Source organism: Harpia harpyja, chromosome 20 (genome assembly GCF_026419915.1).
Source record: "Harpia harpyja isolate bHarHar1 chromosome 20, bHarHar1 primary haplotype, whole genome shotgun sequence".
NCBI classification, from domain to species: Eukaryota; Metazoa; Chordata; class Aves; order Accipitriformes; family Accipitridae; genus Harpia; species Harpia harpyja.
In genome coordinates this window covers 7,672,516-7,692,821 of record NC_068959.1, presented here as the reverse complement: position 1 = coordinate 7,692,821, position 20,306 = coordinate 7,672,516, and the positions used below count along the sequence as shown (strand labels likewise).

At 43.3% G+C, this 20,306-nt stretch overlaps 1 long non-coding RNA gene across 1 annotated transcript in view; it reads right to left on the bottom strand.

Annotated features, from left to right (window-relative positions):
* Positions 1-5,184: 5,184 nt before the first annotated feature.
* LOC128134368 (uncharacterized) overlaps positions 5,185-20,306 on the bottom strand; it is a 124,239-nt gene continuing 109,117 nt past the window's right edge. The window contains exons 2-3 of the long non-coding RNA XR_008232726.1: positions 10,314-11,706; positions 5,185-6,987 (exon numbers count right to left, since the gene is read on the bottom strand). This is a non-coding gene — a long non-coding RNA (uncharacterized LOC128134368). The remainder of the gene's footprint in view (positions 6,988-10,313; positions 11,707-20,306) is intronic.

Below are 20,306 nucleotides of genomic sequence, written 5' to 3'. Positions count from 1 at the left end.
TTCCAGTCTTGTCACTGGGGATCCAGATGACATTTCCCACCGTAGGAGGAATGGGTTATACTCCTGCTACAATGGGCTTTTACCTTGTTTGCCCCAAAGTCCTCTGATTTGCCTCTCGCTGGGGGACTCCTAGGTGAGGCGAGACCTTCGGGCCTCATGTCAGCCTGCGAGTTGCCTTTTCCTGCATCACAAGGGGAATTTTAGCCCACGTTTTCTGTCAGACCCATTTTACCACCTGCAATCTTGAGAAACAAGCCATGGAGAGGGTAGCAGATACACACAAGGCCCTGGAGAGAAAAGGCAACTCCTGCTCCCTGAAGACACAGCTGAAATACTTTGCCACCCCCAAGTGGACACTTGAGTTTTGTCAGTGACATTTACATTTCTAACCAGTTTTGTATTGTCATTTTTCCCTCCGCCAGACATTAAGGTGTGTTTTCCCTCTGGATTTGCTGTGCCGGTCGTACCTTGCTGCCTGCGAGCTGCCCAGTCCCCGTGCAGGGCACTGAGCTCTGGGCTCCCACTAACGGACTGGGGACCGCCTGGGCAGACGCTGTGTGGGATTTCCTCCCTCACCATGGGCCTCCCTTGTGCAACTCCCTAACTAACCGAGCTCAGGGGGTTATCCTCCTTACCCCAGCTGTGTGCCACTGAAAGCATGTCTTCTCCTCTGCCGTCCTAGACGCCCAGCCAAAGCAGTGAGGAGACAGTATAGTTTGACATACTCACACATCCACTATATGATGGAGACGTTACTCTGCAAGATTTTGTGGCTCTTTGAATGCGTCTTATGCTTTTAGGACCAGAGAGCATCTTGTGTTGGTGCATAGAGAGCCAGCCATGAGTGACGCCGCTCTCTTCTCCTCCCTTCATGGGAGAATTGCAACCTTGGCTGTAAAGCTCGGGGGTGTTAAATGCATCTCTTGACTTGCAGATGGGCACACAGACCTGCAGTCAAGGTTGGAATGTGAAGCTGTAGGGTGAAGAGTTTGTGTGATCTTAAACAAAAGGACCAAGTTTTTGTTCCTAGGGAAGACAAAGAGATTTGTAAGGAAGGGGAAGTGGTGGTGGGAAAAAGTGTGTATGGATGGGGAAATTTTAGAAGAGAAATAGTGAGAAGCAAATGACCAGGAACTTACCTCCAGTTCTGGGCTCTTTTTTTTTTTTTTTTGGTCCTGAAAGCAGTTTTTATCACATTTAATTTGGCACCAAAGGAAATTACACTCATAACCAAAAAATACTGAGCTTTTTTTGCCAAACATCAAAAGCAAAGCTGAAAACATTTAGTCTTGCACCAAGTCAAACCTTATGTGAAAGTGTTATTGGGGGAGATGTCAAAATTCTTCTAAATTCTACTAAAAATAAAATAAATGCAGTAAAAAAAATGTGGGCTGGCTTGAGGTTGAGTGCTCCAAGTTAAGTTGCCTGGGACAGCACAGCTCAGTAACCCCTCGTTCCTGAGGGGGAATCTCTAGAAAGCGGTCGATGCACTTTGTCCCTAAAAAGTAGCCAATGTCCACTGGAGGCTTTTCTTCCCAAAAGGTCAGTGTTTGAGTTATTTATCACTCTGCTCTGATATTTACCTGACTGAATTTTGGAAGCTGGATCCAGACATGATAATACTGGGAAGATGGATAGAGATGTCATGAAAACTGGTGATATTCCTTTAGTTATACATTTAGCAGCTTTCACAGCCAAGTGCTGAAAAATGTTGGCAACTGGCTGAGAAAAACTCCTCTTGCAAGAAAACTGAGAACAACTCACTTTCCCTCAAAGTAGTCTAGTGTGATAAAAATATATTTATTTGAAATCAAGCGTGACTTCCTAGACAGAACTGTCTATTGATTTATTTCTCTTCTTCTGTTTCCCTCTGGGAAACATGCAAGCGTGTGAGCAGAATGTGTGGAGAGCAGGGGCAATGCTCCAGCAATGTGAACAAAACATGGACAGTTTGAAATGTGTTGCAAGGAAGCACTTAAAGGAGAGATGAATTGCTTGTACTGCCAGTGAGTGATACTCAGATCTAATGCCAGGTTCAGTACTGGAAAAAAAATCATGACAGCAAGTGGACAATTCTGTTAAGTTTATATGAAGAGGTTTTGGACACTACTGTGTTTTGAAGTGTTTAAACCATGGCTTATCAGTAAAACTAAATGTACACTTCAGCTGCAGAGCTGGTTATATGTATCTGTGTGTAACATGAAAATAAATATACTGGTCTCTCTTCCTATGTCTGGTCCATCCTCCAGCAATCCTTGTGCTTCTTGTTTCTCCCTCTGATGTCACATGAATAGCAGAAGATGGAGAATCCCTGGATGTTCAGCCAGCACCAAGTGAAGGACACTAAAGTCTTACCAAAAATCACAGTATTTAAAAAAAAAAAAAATGCAGATTATTTCAGCTGGTATATATGCATGAAAATACAGCACTAATCCCAGTGTGGTTGCATCCAAGTGCTCTGCATGACCGCATCTTCAGGGGAGGAGGTTAAAAACCGGGTGGCACAGTTGTCAGAGCCAGGAGAAGGTCCCAAAGCAAAAAGTGCTGCTTCCCAGGCTGGGTAACAGCCAGGTCTGCTCTCCCTCTCTGTTTTTCTACAATCATTTGCCTCATTTTCTCTGCTGTTCATCATGACACTTGCTAGGTTTTTCCCCACTGAGGTTTCTTGTCCACAGACTAGCAAATCTATAGCAAATTGCTGAGCTGTAGCATTTCCATATCGAATGGATATTAAAGAAAAATATGGTAATGAAAACAGAATAATAATCTGGACTTTTTCTTTCTATAATAAACTGAGGGGGAATACGGGGAAAGGACAAGAAATCAAACAACCCGGAACTCTTGCAAGGATTAAAAGTTGGTTTTAGAATTTGGTCCAACCTGATGCAATAATGGTAAACGTCCATCAGAGTGAGTTGGGGGATAAAAAATTTGAAAAGAAACTCTGCAGAGAATTGCCCAGTTTGGGCCTTGCGGATTTCCCTGCCTAGGAAAATAAACACTTTTGAGGTTGTTAGGGTAGATCACAAGCCATAAGGGCTCATGCACCAAAAGACAGTGCATGATTCAGGACTGGTTTCCCTGACTTAAAAAAATAATCTGCCATGCATAAAATAAGCATGGACCATAATGTAAGAACCTCGCTTGGAGAGTCAAAGGTTGCTGATTTTCTTCCACATTTCTTTCCATTTCACCTTTTGGCTAGTCAACAACCTCCTTTGGTCATACCCCAGACACAGAGGCAGAGAGCTAGGCCCATTTGCCACCAGAAGTGGAAGACTCTCTGTTACTGTCTAGACTTTGTGAAACCCTGAAAAGTTGCAGCTGTTGCTTTTAAGGCAAATTATCTTAAATCCACTTAATTTTTAAAGAAGGATTAATTTTAGAAGTATGGGAGCTGTTGGGATAATTTGCTTCCCACTAGGACAGCTAATTCATGAATGAAATACTGAAGTCTTTATTGTAAAAGCCCAAATAACTTTTTTTCATGCATCCTCAGCTTATTCTATGTTGTGAAATGCAGCGAAGTTCCTTCCCAGAGGAACAGGCTTTTGTTTGCTTTTTTGGCTAGGAGTGGGTTTTCCAAAAGACCCTTAGACTCAAATGTCTACAGCATGAAGAGCTCCATCAGAGGAAATCTGGATTCCTTTTATAGTCAAAGGAGGAAAAAAAATGCTGTGCTAAAATCAATTTATCTGACCTATTTCAGTCATCTACCTTAGGTGTTTTACAGGTAGTTTGTATGCATATCTTCTACAACTGAAAAACAAAGCCAGGCAGCTAGGTACAGGTCACCTTGAAATGCTGTATGCTCTTTGTTGAAGAGCAGGTATGCTTGTCAGTCCCTTTCAATTTGTTTCATTTCTTTAGAACCCAAGAGACCCCCTTAGAAATGACTCACTAGGAAAATCATACTCCAAATGAGCAAAACAAATGGCTAACAACCTACTCACCACAAAACACTGGGAGAACAGCATCCTCAGGGGCTCACCTACCATTTTGTTCATTGATCTGGGGCTGGTGCCTCTGGGACACCTGGAGCATGCTCTCACGAGCTGGGAAAATTCAAACAAAGCTCTACCACTCCTAGGGTTTGCAGCATTTGTTTGCAAGCTCTCAGTTTTCCTTCCCTTACTTCTGTAGGAGCTGGTAAGGGCAGGAAAGATATCTGTCCTGCCACAGAGCATGCTAAATAGGTGCCTAAACTCAATGGAAAGGCTCCAAAGGGAAGTCTTCATGCTGCTGTTGACTGCAGTGCGGGTGGGTTGGGCAGCACCGAGCAACTGCAGCAAAAAACTACAAGCGTCACAATTTTGGGAAATAGAAGAACTCCCCAGCCTTTCCGTGAGGAAGGAAATAAAACACTAATGCAGGACCTCGGAGGTATAGCTATTGTTTATTTAACCACATACAGACTGGAGTTTCTGTTCGTTGGCTTGGTGCTAGGGAAATACTACATGCAGAGGGGTTTTTTGAATTTGAATGAACTTGGCTAATACCACAAACCTCAGGTTCCCCTGAGCCCTGCACCACTGTTTCCTCCCAGCTCAACTTACCTGCTCCTGCAGAAAAACAGACCACAGATACAGCAACACATATAAATTTACATCGCAGTAGCAATGACAGGACGCTCCACTGGGACTCAGACACATACAGCACACAGGGGGGTAACAAGGAACCACTCCTCAGCTGCTTCGCAGTAACCATCTATCTCTGTGCTCTTAGCCTAAAGTAATGCAAATCAGTTTGTGTTCTGGCATACAACAAAGATGAAGAGGCAGTTGACGTCAGTCCAGTCGCATCTAGTTTGCTTATGTATCTCAGCCCCAAGACGAGGGGTAGAGTCGTGTGGAGCTCTCCATCTGCATATAACAAGAAATAGTCTCTAAGTTGGGGCTGACATGGCAGCCTACCAATTCCCAGTAAACCTACTACATTATTCCAAGAGGCAACAATGACTGCCATACATGTTTCAACCTTAGCACACTCCACTTTTTTACAGTGTCTCTTGCATTGACAGCAAGGAGCACTCATATAAGTGTTAGCCTCAATCTGGTCACTTCAGGTCTCATTTCTTCCCCTATCACCCCTCCCATAAGGAACAGGTATATTGAAGAATCATCTCTCCCCCACCCCCATCCGCCCCTGTCTTTTTGCCGCTAAGAAATTCCACCGAGGATTGAGTCTTTTCCCTGCAACTTTATTTGCCAGCTGTAGGGTTTTCACACCATATTTGTATTCCAGTCCCGATTTCAATTACCTGGCTAACCTTTTCAATTTTCACAGAGAGTGAGAATCAGAAAACAGCAGGTCCTTTATTACAGCTCATACTGGCAGGGAATGTTTCACCCCCCTTCCTTCCCCTATGTTTGCACGAAAGCTCTGTCAAATTCAAACAAACTCATTGATCATAACTTGTCTATTTACTTATGCTTTGCTGACTGTTAAGTATTCTGGTCCTTTCTGCAGACCTCTTTTCCATCCTCCTTTTAGCTTGAACATGCTATTTTTTATATCATTTCTAAAAGCCATGGAGAAACAGCCTTAAGTCTTCACCCTGGTGCTTGACTCCAGTGAGAACTCTCACCAGGGTCAAATACTGGAGAAGGTAAAAGCCTTGTGCTTTAAGAGGGGTTATTTGCTCATCTTTTATAAGCAAGACATGGTGGTAGCCAGTCCCAGAGCACTTCCCAGTGGAGGCTCAGAGCGTTGGAGGTGTTCATTCAGACTGGCAGGCAAGTCAGGCACAGGACACCACCTGCTGATCCCAAAGCCACTGCTCTGCCACTAAACTGTGCTGGCCACACCTGTCACCTGCAAAAGAAATAATTTTCCTCTCCCTTTTTGCCTTTCTCAGTTCTCCAAGTCATAACCTTCCTATCTCCTTCATTCTTTTGAGGTCTTGATATAGCAATCATTTCCATGCCTGTGCTCTGTCTGCCCCATCGCTCAGCCATCCTAAAAATGGTTTATTTGATTGGGGGGGAGGATTTAGTGCAAGAGATCTGTTTCTTAGCAACTCCTTCTCCTCTTTCTTACTCTTCTTTTGTTATTTCCAGCTTATTATCTTTGCCCGTGTTCAACTCCAAATTAACTTAATTACAGACAGATTTCATATCTCTCTAAACCAGCAGGGGCACTTGTAAAACATCCCTCCAGTCAATAGTAAATGAGGGCTTTGGCCCATGCTAAGTAGACTCTGGGAAAGGCGGCTCAGCTGTGTCTGTCCTGCTCCCTCCAGAGACCTCTCCCAGTTGCTCATAGCTTCTGCTGCTCCTTTGAGCCACTTTTAAGTAAGGCATTTCATCTATCCATTTTGCAGCTTACCCAAGTTCATCACAACCATTGAGCTCCACAGTAGACATGGCTATGAACTACCAGGTGAATGCTTCTCTTATGCAGATGCCAAGGGCACTGCAATTTTCCCACCATATTCAGATAGGTGGAAAGTGTCTAGGTTCAAAGTCTATGCCTATTGGAATCTGCCCTGGGTGCAAATCTGAGCTAAACCCGAGTCCTACTGAGTCTGAACATTGGATGTGCTCAGTCCAGGATGACTTCCTATTACTGGCACATTTGGTAAGCCAAAGATCTCTCTTGATTAATTCAGCTCTGGTTGCCCAAAAGTCATATACTGATGATAGCTGTCTCCTTGAAAAATTCCCTCTGAGATAAAAATGCACCAACTGGACTAGATCCAGGGCAGCCCCTCACACCTCATCCTCTCCTTAGCTGATGATTACAGGTTTCCTTAGGAAATAAGGAGCAGGATCTCTCTCTAGCAGTTGATGGGTTTCCCACCTTCTAGTAGGTAAGGTTGTACTGCTGTGGCTTACCGTTCACAAAAGTTCTCCACTGACAGAGGAAATAAATATCTTCTTCCTTCTGCTGGAGGTCAAGTAACTATTACCCAGGCAGGACACCTCTTCCTACGTCCATCAAGTTTTGTCATGGTGTCAGTGATTCCTCACTGGTAGAAGCAGGATGCTGCTCTGAGAAGAATGAGGAGAGATCAGTATTCGCACAGTGAGGAAAGAGTTGTGAGATAGCAGTAACCAATAGACTTGTGGTGAGGGCATGTGAAACGCTATGAAGGCATCTAAAGACATAGGGGAGGGGAAATGAAACTCCCACCAGTGACATAAAAGGCAAGGAGGGGTTTGTGGCAGTTATGAGAGGAATCAGAGTATTTCTACTGTTAGAAGATGACACCTGTGGTCTCTGGGAAGGAAGGAGAGTCCCGGTGATTTTTTATGCAGATGGTTCCTCCTCATTTAGATGAGCACTTCTGTCCAGCTCTTTGCTACCCTGGAAAGTGGAACCACAGGTTAAACTGGGATATGTCCCCCCTCATCCTACACAGGTAGAGTTGCAAATCCTGCACATATACTCGAGTTAACTAACTAGAACACTGGTAGCAGTGCAGCTAGAGGACAAGCCCTCCTGAGGGTCTGGTGAGTGACCCATGCAGTTAATGAGAATGACACAAACTACTATGAGGAGACTATACCACATGAACTGCAGTCAGGTCCTTGCCCTTAGTCCCGGACTTCCTGAGGGATAGAGCCTCATTCCGAATGAAACTTTTTCTGCCCCAAAAGCTTCAGGCTCTTCCCTTTCTCTGTTGCCCCTTGCTTGCTCATCATTTTGCTGTGTCCCTCTCTGCTCTGTAGGGAGAGAGGTCATAGGTAGGATAATTCCTCCCTGCTTCACTAAGACATTTTCGGAATTATCCATCTCAGTGTAACCACGTTGCATTTATCAGCTCAGCAGGAGACTGTTCCTAAGGTCTAGTTTTAGGCCAGAAGGGCCTGAAGAAGCCAAGGAGCAAATACCTGCCCTGAAATCTGAACGTGTGGCCTCAGTGAAGATCGTTTGTACACATCTTCCCCGGATTTACAGACCAACGACACTAGTCAGCGTCCACTGGAGGTCAGTCTTGTGCCACGAAAACCTGCGTGGGGAGCAAGGCAGTGGGGTGCCGTGATTTCCCGCAGCCTTGGACTCTAAGCCTGTGCATGCGGTGCACAAGTCGCCCCAAGAGAGAACCTGTTCCAGCTCCCTCGGTGTTGATTTATGATTTAGACATTTTTCGTGTTTTCATTTCTTTTTTTTTTCCTTGCTTAAAAGTATCCAGTGGTTTGTTGCTGGATAAGCTCAGGATGGGAGATGCATGTGCTGTTCAATCAGCACAGTGCAGGATCACAGAACACCAGGATGCTTCTCAGGTCCAAGCAAATGTGTGCAGTGGCACCACGTAGCTGGTGAGTCAGGCTTGGCTTCCTCATCCAAGCTGACCTGAAAAATACTCTTGTTTCAGGGCAATTCTTAATCTTTCAGTTTTGTTTTACAGGGGAGTGGCATCATAATTATATACAGATTGCACCCTATGGATGAGAGATCAGGATATTGATGCATGATCGACACAAGTACGAGTCCAGATATAACTAATTCAGAGCCATATTCCTTGCCAGTGCCAATAATTAAGATTTTTTCACACTGAACCCCATTCAAAGAGTCACCTCCTCCCACTCTTTCTGTAAGACCCTCCAAGAAAGGCTGAACAAATATTTGATGGGAAACAAAATCCTTCAGCTAAGCATTTTGATAAAATAGATTTTTCCACCACAAAACCAAATCCATGCTTTTATGCAGGATCCCACAGGTGCCACTGCAAACTCAGCTCTGGCTCTACCAAGCGTAATCAGCTCTTGGTAACTCCTATACCCACCTATATAAAAAAATATGCATCAGTATGGCCTATATAGAAAATGGAGATTGAAGTGCTCATTTGTGATCTCCTCAGGTTACTATTCCACACATCAGTCTGTGGCCCAGATATTCCTTATTTCACCTTCATGGTGGCTTAATTTTTCTCTCTAGATCAAGAATGACAGAGCCGTCCTCTGCCCTGTCTCTAGGAAGGCCACATCTGAAGTGCAGGATACACATCATCCACACACATTCACTGAAGCTCAAGACTGCAATGACAGCCAGCATTGAACAAACCCTCTGTTGGCCCCTTCTACAAGAAGACTTAAGCATATATTTTTTCTGCTTTGCTGTAATAGAGAGCCGTCCCTTTTCTGCTATTTTTCTAGCACAGCAGTAGATATATTGATCCCCGCCATTGGCTTCTTTCCTGTGAATGATCAGTTATCCTTTGGTGTTAAACAAACTGCAATTATGCATTCTAAACAACCAGAGAATCCCAAGGGTCAAGGTACCTTCAGACCTCTTACTTCTTATTCCCATTAGTATTCCTGTCTGCACGGCCTTGTACACACCACACCTTTCCAGCAAGAGAAAGGCAGTCTCCATCCCTCTGTCCTTCCCCGTTCATACTCACCTCCTGCCTCAAGGAACAGCAAAGTTCTTTCTGAAGCCAGACAGTTCTTAAGAGGGACTGGAGCACATGGGGAAAAAAGAGACAAGGTGGGGTCACTGCAATAACTCAGTAATATTAGCTCACCATAATTTGGAAACAAGCCCACGGTTTGGCCATGGCACTGGGGTCATTACTTGGAAGATGTGACCCTAACCAGCCCAGGACCTTGGCAGCCCAGTGATGACAGAGACAGTCAGAAACCAGGCAAGCAATGGGTGGGAACTGAGACAAGAAGACTGTCGCTTTTGGCAGAGCCCATTTTTATATCAGACATCCTTGCAGCAGCCCTTGGGTGCTGCCAGCTTGCTACATGTTGGAAACTGTGTTAGGAGCATAGGATGCGCTGTTCTCAGTATGAGCAATATTGGCAAGTTACATAGCAATGAGCTTAGGCCAATGGGACATTCGCATCCTTTGCTTTGCATATTAATCAGCTTTGCATGTAGAGGTGAAACAAGGTTAGTAAGGAAAGGAATACAAACATCTCTCATTTTGCCCTCAGGATCCACCACTGGTCCTTCCTCTCAGGAGTCAGATATTTTCATTCCTCTTTTTGGTCGGGGTTTTTGGGGGGGGGGGGCAGTTGTTTCTCCCCCCACCTTTTCTGTAACATCTGTGATATTTATTACAGCAGGAAATGTAACATGTCTTCACCTGGCTGTTTGGAAGCTTTGCAACTGATGGCCCATTACCACTTTCTTAGGGGGTATTTATTTCCTTATGAACATTCTGTGCCTTCACAGATGGGACTGAACCACTTACCTCTATCAATAAATCACAGTAGCTAAAGCCCTGGTTTACTGCCAGGCTGGACCAACTGTGGAACTTAGTAAGTGTGCTGAAGACAAAAGGTTTGAACCAGGGATATATTTAGCTGTCCATATTTAAAGAAAGATTGGAAGGAAAGGGAGAGTTTAGACAGTACCTAAGTAAAAAATAGCTGTACGGAAGCAGGACAGCTGCTAGTGTCTGTGAGCAGGACCCAACTTCATACGTCTTGGCTTGTTTACTCCATTGATCTGCACAGCACATTTCAGAGTTAAGATTTGCTCAGCCTTCCTAGGACCGTCTCTCTGTCCCTCCCTCGACCATACCCCAGCTGCCCTTGCTCTCCAATGCTGCAGGCTGAGTCCTGTTCATGACCCAGTGACGAACTTCTGCCCTGGGCACAACTGGATAAAGTAATCCCTTTGCTGAAACACTGAGGGATACTGGTGCGTCACTCTTCAATGATGCTCTGAGGGAAATCGTGCTGGTTTTAGAAATGCTAAAACAAAATGGTTTATGGATATTGAGGGGGTTTTGTTAGTTTGATTCTGGCAGAAGCAGCTTTTCAATCCATTTATCAAGCTGCCTGCAGCTCCCATTTCAAGGCTGATGAAGCTATAATAAACAGTGAGCCAAAAAAAAAAAAAAAGTTCTTTGAAAGGTGTATCCAGAGCAGTTTAATAAATAAAAGAAGGTTAGGGAAAAGAAGGAAAGTCATCAGTGCAAGTTTTGGCTTTCCTCTGCTGTTCATTTTATAGCAAAAATTTAAATAAATGAATGAAGCAGGTTGGTGGAATTAGTCTTTCATTCTCAAATCCATTCTCTAAAAAGTCCTGCCTATGAATTCATCTTTCTGCAATGGCTCATGTCTTGCTAGCTACACTCCACATTGCCACTTTGAAATTCATAAGCATATCCATCAGGCTCTGCAGACCCCCTGAGTTTCTTTGAAAAAGTACACGCATTCCTAATTGATGAAAAATTTCTTTATGGAAACTCCGGTGCAATAAACCTCAACACCTGGATGCCAGCTAGCTCAGGTGATCCCAAACATTACACTGTTCCCTTCCCACTACCCATGCAGAGAAGACCTTGGAGTTTGTCCCAAGCTTTTGTCTTCCACAGAGGAGATATTGCTCCTGGACAGCTTCCCGGAGGTCTCAGTCCTATGTTAGCTATCAGTTGTTTTTCTGGGTATGAGGGCAGCCTTTGCTCACACTGGGATTAAGTGTCATGTGCCCTGTTCTCTTTTCCGTTTGGATTCATGGATATCTGGCAAGCTGGGAGACTTCTCCAGTCCCTTCCTGGGAATTCTATGCCATTGATCTCTGGGGTATGGTAAGGAAGTTACTGCATTTCTTTCCAGTTCATTTTGGTTATCAAGGCCTGATAGACATTCAGACTGGGTGTCCAGGTGTGAGTTGCAGTACTCTTCTTCCAGAAGCTGTCACCATGTTTCATTAAATTGCAGGAACTCTTCTTTGGGTCTGATTCTTTCTTCAGCTGATTTGGGTTAAGGCTCATGGACTTCAGCAAACAGCATTAAGATCCTGTTAGCAATAGAAAGAACAAAGAGGGAATTGTAGACAGACAAAAACACTGAAAGATGACAAGTGGTGAAAGAATCAGAGAAGTGAGGGGAAAAAAGACAAGCCCAGAGGAAGAGAGACAGGAACTGAAAAGGAAAGGGGTGGGGGGGAAGAAAATTAATAAAGAAATGGAATGGGAATAAGGATGAAAGAAGAGAGGATAAGGGGAAGGGGAAGGAAAGGTAAAGGGAGAAAAAAGGCCCAGAAATATGCAAAAAGAAAAATCTATGCTGGTCTTCACTAATGCTTCACCAGATGGAAATGGTATCAACAATAATAGAACCTCTGCGCTCTGGAACAATAGGTGAAATAATTCAAGCACCACTTTCAGATTAAAAACCAGTGAAGGGATTTTGATTTCTTTCCCAGTTTTTCTTTTCCTTCTATATATATAGAAAATAACCTCATCCACTTACTGACATTCTGTGGCTCATCACCACAAAAATAAAAATAAAAGAATGAAATGACCCTTCAGTGCAGATAGAAAATAAATCAGTGCTTTCTCATTGTTGCAGCTGGGTCCTGTCTACACATTTATTTATTTTTAAATTTTCCCTCCCTCCTTGCACTCTAGAGACCATATCCCATAAAATGTCGGGTTATCAAGTTAACTGTGAATAATTCATGAGATAATTATAAAACATTTACACCAGAACATTATTATCTTGCAACTAAAAAAAACCCAAATACTTAATGTCCTCTAACACTAATGGCAAACCTCTTGTGACTGCAATGTTCTTTATAGCTAAAATTAAATGGAATTAATCTTCAATACTGCTTTTGGGCCTACTAGCACAGAATCACAGAAAAAACACCCTCAGATAATATGGAAACACATATATGTATGTGTGTGTGTGTGTTTATTCACACACATATATATGGGATTCTGACACATGCCCACAGAGGAGATTCAATTTCAGTCTTTCTCCCCCAAACAGACTCTGAGGCATAAGGGACGTAAGCTGGTATGCTCAAGGGATGGATTCAGTGTGTGCTGATGGATTGTTATGACCCCCACACAGGCACACGCGCGCACAGCTTTAGGCGCAGCTATCTATCTAGACTGAAGAGACAGAGCCGTGCGTGTAGTGAGGAGGAGTTGTGACTCACGGAGACAGACCACCTCTCACTAGTGCAAACATAAACACACATGGAGAAGACTCACACCCAGACCTGCAGCACTCTGGGCTATACACTGAGGGACTGTGGCAAGATACAAGATTTTCTTCCTCATATCCTTCCACTGCAAAGGGTACATTTTCTCCCTTCATCCAGAATCTTTGGTCAGATTCTGTTGCCATTACTACAGTCTAGAGCTTACTTTGAAATGAATATAATAATAAATAAATAAAAAAATAATTTCAGTTTTACACTGGTATCATCAAGATCAGGATTTGGCCTTGTATATGCATCCAAAATTAAGACTGCTGTATGTGGCTATAAAGGCTCTTATGAAAGCATCACTGATAATGCAAATCTCTAGTACAACAGGTATGACTAACCATTAGGACTTCCACAGCCTGAATAACAGCTTCGCTGTCACCTTACATCTGGACATGAGGCCAGAGGAGCGTCTGGGAAAATTCTCAAGGCCATGCCTTCACTATGTGCTGGTGACCCCTAGCTGCCACAATACTCCTGAGGGCTTTAATAAGCATACACAGGAAAACCTCAAAAAGGTTCTTGCTTAGTTTACGAAAACAACCAGCCCGTTGCTAGAGAGACCCAAGTTTTTCAACAATTATTTCTCCTCTCCTTCAAGAACACAGGAAAATGGAGCACCACTAAAACAAAACCCAACTAGACAATCTTTTTTATAAACGTGGGCTGCAATGCTCCCAGGAAACAGAGCGCCAGCAAACCTTGGGCTGGCACAGCTAACATCTAGCTACAATCCCCTTGGGTAACCCAGGCTAGAAGAAGAACCTCCCTCCAAGGAAATGCAGGAAAGAAAAACTCTTTCTTGTTCCCCTTTCCCTCTAGCTCCCTCTTTGAATGCAGTTGGTCTGCATAGAAAATTATCTGTGTTTTCTCAAAAGCGTGTTTGCACCCAGACCAATATGCTTATGGCTTTTCTACGCGGAAGAGAAGGCCAAGGGCTCCTCTTCCTCCCATCAGCTATTAAGAGGCCACATGAGGCAACACAACAGCTACATCTGCCTTACAGCCAGGGGCAGCCATCCCTGCCCTGCGAGGGCTGGAAGCACACTGCACGTCCTGAACCGGTGAACACGTCCCAGGAGATTTGGCACTAAGCTGCTGGTAAACAAAACTACCCCGAGCCTGAGACATTACGGTTTGATTAACCACACGCACCTTTGTAGAAGGATTAGGAGGACTCTATCATTGTGATGTTTGAATCCTAACTGAAAACCAGTCCCTCCCACACACACTGTGCTGGTCTGGGATCTGGGAGGGGAGATATGTGTGTCTGTGAGCACCTGCTTTGGGGCAACAAGGGGGTTTACAGCTCCAAAGAACCAAGTTTAACTCCCATCACACACCAGCCCAGCAAACGTCATGGGATTGTACAAGACCAATGAACACAGCGGGGACTGGAGTTTCAGGTATTCTTTTCTGGGTACCTAACTCAGCTGCACCGCAAGGGGATCTACGGTCAAAAGAGTGGTAAGCAGTTTGGGTTACCAGACCCTCATGCCATATGCTGTCCATGGAGCGAAGCAGTCTCAATACCTAACTTGGAGCCTATCTGTGGCTCTCTAAATACTCAAAAGTCCCATTCCTGAGCACTCAATCTCAGCGATGTTACAGTGCAGTGCTGGAATTAGGAAAGCAACAAGACTGTCTATGAATGGTTATTACTATTATGTATGTGATCCTGCAGCTGAAGACCACAAATTATGGTGCTAGACATTGTTCATGTCCCGTTCAAATATGTAGCTATGGCATAGCCTCTTCCTCAAAGGAGCTACTATAGCAGAGAAAATTTAATGTCAGTAGGTATAGATGGGGACCATGAGACGATGAGACAACCTTGATGGGTGCTATAGACTCGGAATGTACCAACAGCTTAACTAGTGTTAACCAGCTAGTTACAGAGGCTAAAAAGATAACACCCCTTCAGCTGATTCTTCATAACGCTCTGGGCACATCACCCACACATGATTGCAAAACAGAGCTCTAGCTTCACACATCAGGACAGTGGCAGTACAAAGGGATGTGTTTTAGCTCGTGCATTTGCTTATGTTCTTCCCGAATGCCTCTTCCTAAAATTTGAGATCATTTGAGTATGAAGGTTTAACAGTGAAAAGAGCTGAAGACTGCAGCATTTATGTCTCTCTGTAAGGACAAAGGGAGGATCAAGTCCAAGCTGTTTCTCCTCAAATCATGGATCAATTGAGCAACTCTGATGATGTCACTATCCCTGGCAGTAGGACCTAATTCAAAATTACCTCAAATCTGAAAGATTGATTTTCACCATCAGCATTTAATGTCTGCTGTATCTTTCATTTCCCAGCACAGGGAAGGAAAAAAAAAAAAGAAAGAGAGAGAAAGGGAGAAGGAGATGGTTCAGATTCAACTACAATTTAGCATTCATTTGCATTTTTAAATTAGTTAAGCTATGGACCGTTGCAAAGCAATGACAGAGAATTTTTGTAATAATTAGTCTGCTGGGAGTGTAGAAATGGCTATGCAGGCAGGCTGCACTGAAAGAGGAAGCAATACCCAAATGCTCAAACTGGGATTTGCACAGGCAAATTTACTTTCACTCATATGGGGCCAGATCCAGCTCGCCAGACACAGATAGCTACAGTTCAGACAACTTCATCTGCACCAGGCACTGACTATAGTCAGTGGGATGTTTCTAGACTATGATTCATCTTAAAGTAAAAATCTAAATCAGGACAGATGATTAGGTACCTGAAATGAGGTGAGATCAATCTCAGCACTGTTGTTTTCAGTATAATCTTAAACTCTGCAGTCTTCATATGTTTCAGTCTTTCACTGATCTCCACAAATCTTACCCCCTCTCCCTTCTGCAGTTCCTGCCATGATTCTCCTAGTGCCTGTCATGAGATGTATCCCTCTCCTAACTGCACTGGAAAGTTCTCATTCCTTCAGATCTGACAGTAAGTGCTCAGGAAAGGAGGAAGTGGGGGGTCAGGGTGGGAATGAACTAAAAGGCCCCCAATTTTGCCACAGGGACCTACATTTCTTCAGCTCATACAGGGGGAAAGAACAACACTTCACTGTACAGTGTAAGTTGCTGCATATTCAGCAATCTGACTTGAACTCACTGATTTTGCAATGCATCTCATGTTTGTTGTTTGAGGTGGGTGAATATTATAATGTCTCCTTCCCTGGATGGCAGAACATGGCAGCACTAATGCTCACTTTGCTCAGTAACGGGAAGAGAGCCCTCATGACTAAGCACTACTTTAGAAACACTGCACACTTAACCATCTTGAGAGCAACTGTCCATCACCCATTAGATGCTCTCTGTCTCACATAATTTTGTATTTGTTGTCCTTTGCTTGCCCTGCTCCAAAAACTGGCATCTGTTTCTCAGTGTGACTGCTACTTTTTGCTTAAGTTTTCCCTCTAGGTGAACTGAAGCACAAGGAACATTCAGTGAATTTCCTGAAATCCTTCATCTGATCTGAAACATCAACCGTCAGTACATTTACGTTTATCCAGCTTCATTGCTGCTTTGTCCAAAAATGTGAATAAATTCTCTTCCAAAGCAGCAACAGTCAGTCCCAGCAACTCACCATCAAGAATCAGTCAATACAATGTATTTGGCATGGTGATGTAATATTCTCAGTACGGACAAAAAACCAAAATGGTAAGGGGAGTGGAAGCTTTCTCTGACACCTTCATTGGCTAAAATATTTCTGATATTTCATTACAAATAGCATTTGCATCTGTCCATATTCATCAGATGTAATGAAAACTGAAGCCAAAATCACCAAATACATAAAACCCAAACACTTGAAGTTAGACACCACTAATTATGTACCTCTTAACCCAATGGGATCAACAATTCAAAGAACATAGGCACTCAACTGTTGTCTGAACCTATGTTACAGAAAATTGCATGCACTATACAGGGTAATTATAAAGGAAGAACAGGCTTAGGGCTGTGCCATGGAATGGTTTGCTATCTCTCAAGCATAGAATGGGATTACAGAGCATCAACATTTTATGGATACTTAATCCATAGTAGTGTGTCATGTGGGTATATAAGAAACAGCAATTTTAAAAAATTTTACTTCTTGTCTCCTTCCAAAGAGGTCCCTATGACTTGAAAATCATTCTACCTGCATCAAACGCATTAAGTCTATGACTGCAAAATAGAGACCTCATTATTCTGACAACAAAGTGAGTGCAACTGGATTTCCCTGAAGGAACCCAAACCTTTACAGCTTTATTACCATGCCACTCTGAGTTTTCACAGGTATTAATCACAAAGGTACGTTTTGTTTCAGCATGGACTTAAGTGACTTGATCTAAGCTATCTCTTTTGAGGTCAGAAGGGCAAGAAGAACATGAAAGCTAAAATAAGTAAATGGCTCTACTTATATTATAGATGCCAAGACCAAAATGTGCACTGTTCCACATTTGTTAGTCACTTGTGCAACTTTTGGGACTGGCATTTCTGGAGTGTGTTTATCCCTTCAAAGTTTCTGATATGTTGTTACCAGTTTGCCTCGTCACATCAGTGGGTCTCAGCTATGGCAATTAGCACTGCCTTAGAAAGTTCAAGTTTCTTGCTTGCTCAAGTGTCATTTTGCCACTAGTCACACGTCCAAATTGAGGTGCAAGTAAGCACTTCCTAGGATCCTCTGTGCATTTCCCCTCAGGATATCCTTGCTTTCTTCCTCTGGCAGAGAACAGTTGTGGGGTTTGTGCTTTACAGCCGTGGTGTACACTCTGGAAAGGTTTTTTTAGCTTGTAGTATACAGGGGCACATGAAGCAAACCTTCCGTCAGTGCTGCTGAACTCTGGATGGGGTTCTTCTCAGCTGAGCTTAGGCAGCTGACCTGCAAGATGTCTTGGTTTTTACTGTCGTCACTGGAGAGAGGAACATCTCCCAAGGACCATTTGTCTCATCCTAAGATGGTTGTCCGAGAGAAATGGGATCAGTTTCTGAAAGCGTCATTCTATTCCTACTAACTACAGGGCAAATCTATACAATTGTTTAGACTAGATTCTAACTTTTAGGCAGTTACATTTAGACTAGGTGGAATACACTTAAAACAACTTTGCATGTTTGCCTATGTACATAGGAGTGGATCCATTCTAGTTGTTTATTCCTGAGTCTTTTCACAAAAGCATCACCTTGGAAAGGACAGTATTTTCAGACAGAACCAAGCTGATCCAGATTTAGGCTCAGGAACTATCAGAAAACATCCCCAGCCCTGAGAACATATGCTCCCAGCTAGTCCTGTGATTATGATAGTGTCTTCCCTGTGAGACAGCAGGTTGTGTAAAGACAACAGTGAAAAGAGACAGAAAGGAGACAGAAAAGGATCTTCGCTGCGTGCCAGTTCCTTGGTGAGGACAGCTCTGTATTACAACCTCCCTTTCTGAAAGACTGAATTTTAAGAAAGCTTTTTTGAAACACCTCTAACCATCCAAGACTGCCAAAGTCGTTACATGCGATATTTCTTTGTCAAGCATCTCCTTTTGTTCCCAGCGTGGTGCTGCAGCCCGGCAGACGGGCTGAACACTGCATTGCAAGAGGTGCAGAAGGGGCCAATACCCAGGGCCCTCTGACATGTCTTTAGACCTTCACCCGCTGAGGCACAGTCGTCTATAATTATGTTTGCTGGATATTTCCATATGTGTAACCAGCAGTTCAGATACCCCGCTGTCCCATAAAGTACTTTTCCGTAAAAATAAGATCCTGTAAAACCAGGACCTTTAGACAACCCCCACTCTGACATAGCCCACGTCTCTCTATTTTACAAAATAAAGGCTTGAGTGCTCATTCTCCTGAGCCTCCGGAGTTTCCGCTGTGTTATCTGTGCTATCTGTGATTGTCTTGGAAACCCAGCTCACCCTGAGGCCAGCTATTAACATCTTTCAGCATAACAAAAGCTTTTATTGTCTCACTATTTCACATGCATCCTGTCAAGACACGCAGATGAATGAGTTACCAGGGGGTAAGTTGGGGTATAAATTTACAAGGCCTCTACTCCATCATAATTGTCTGTATTCATATTCTCATTCTTCGTGCTCATCCAGATGTACTTGGAAGCGATTTGTCCTCAGGAAAAAAAAAGGGGTTGGTTGCTTTGCATCTGCTCTGTAGAAACAAAGAAAAGGGTGTCCTGGGGCTTCTTGTGGAGAAGCTGACATCCTGGGAGGTCACCCACTAACCTTCCCTGCGTAACTTGTTCTTAGCTCTGTGGCCTCCATCGTGCCTATTCCACATCATTAAAAAATGTTTAGTGAAAATATGAAGCCAGCTATTTAGTTTGAAAGACAATTTTTATCCAAGTAGCTGAAGTATTTCAGTTGGAAGGAAACATATCATCAGGGAGAAAATACCAAATGGGGTTTTCTACACTAAAATTCTTGACACTCTGCATATATGAGCAACCATCCATAAAGGACATGCAATTTACATCACCAGAAGACTCTTCTCCAAGCCCAGCTATAATATTTTTCCAGAGACACAACCCAAGAACATTTGACTATCTGCGTTTTTGCATGTGCCTCAAAGCTTTTGTTAGCATGACTGTGATGGCTAGTGGGTATGATTTGCTCACATTCCCAGCTGACAGCCAGGCCAGCAAAATCTCATACTTTATACATGCTCTCTGATTCTTTTTATTATTTAGTGGACTGACTAAGAATCCCTTAATGGCTTCAATGACTGTTGTGTTTTCAATGAAGCAGCAAATAATTGAAAACACTAAATACTCATTATAACTAGTAAATGGCAATACAATAATAGGCAGGCAAATATTACAGAACTTGTCACCCAGCTGAGGGAAGCCAAATATAATAAAGATCATCTTCAGAGAAATACACCATGAAGGGCATTCATCTCTGTAAAATTAGTTTGATGCACCCTTCTAACTTGTGGTGCTATTTCATCCAGAATGAGAACAAAGCTAAAAAGTTCCCTAAGTCCAGCCTGTACATACACTTTACTTACTCAGTGTTTATCTGTTATGCGACTACACTGACTTTAGTCATCTTCAGCTCACATCAGTAGCGTTGCTTATTTTATTCTTTCTGACTACTTATCCATTCCACCAATGCTGGAATTGCTCTATAATAATTTGTGAATGCCACATGATGTCCTAATTATTGCAGTGCTTATTGTATTCATATGTTAGATAACGGAAATGTGGGGAGAGAAGCAACAAGGAGAGTCAAGCATTCTGAGGAAAAACCTTGCTCAATGTACACCACTTAATGCAAACAACTCCAGGCTGCTAAGAGCCACATCCAGGAAATGAAAAAGGCTGGGCATCAGAATACCAAAACCACCTGCCTGGGGTCTTACATCACCACTGTAGAAACGTGACTGGGATTGGATTTTGTTTCTCTTTCAGCTTCAATCTCTCTAAGGCTAGAGAAGA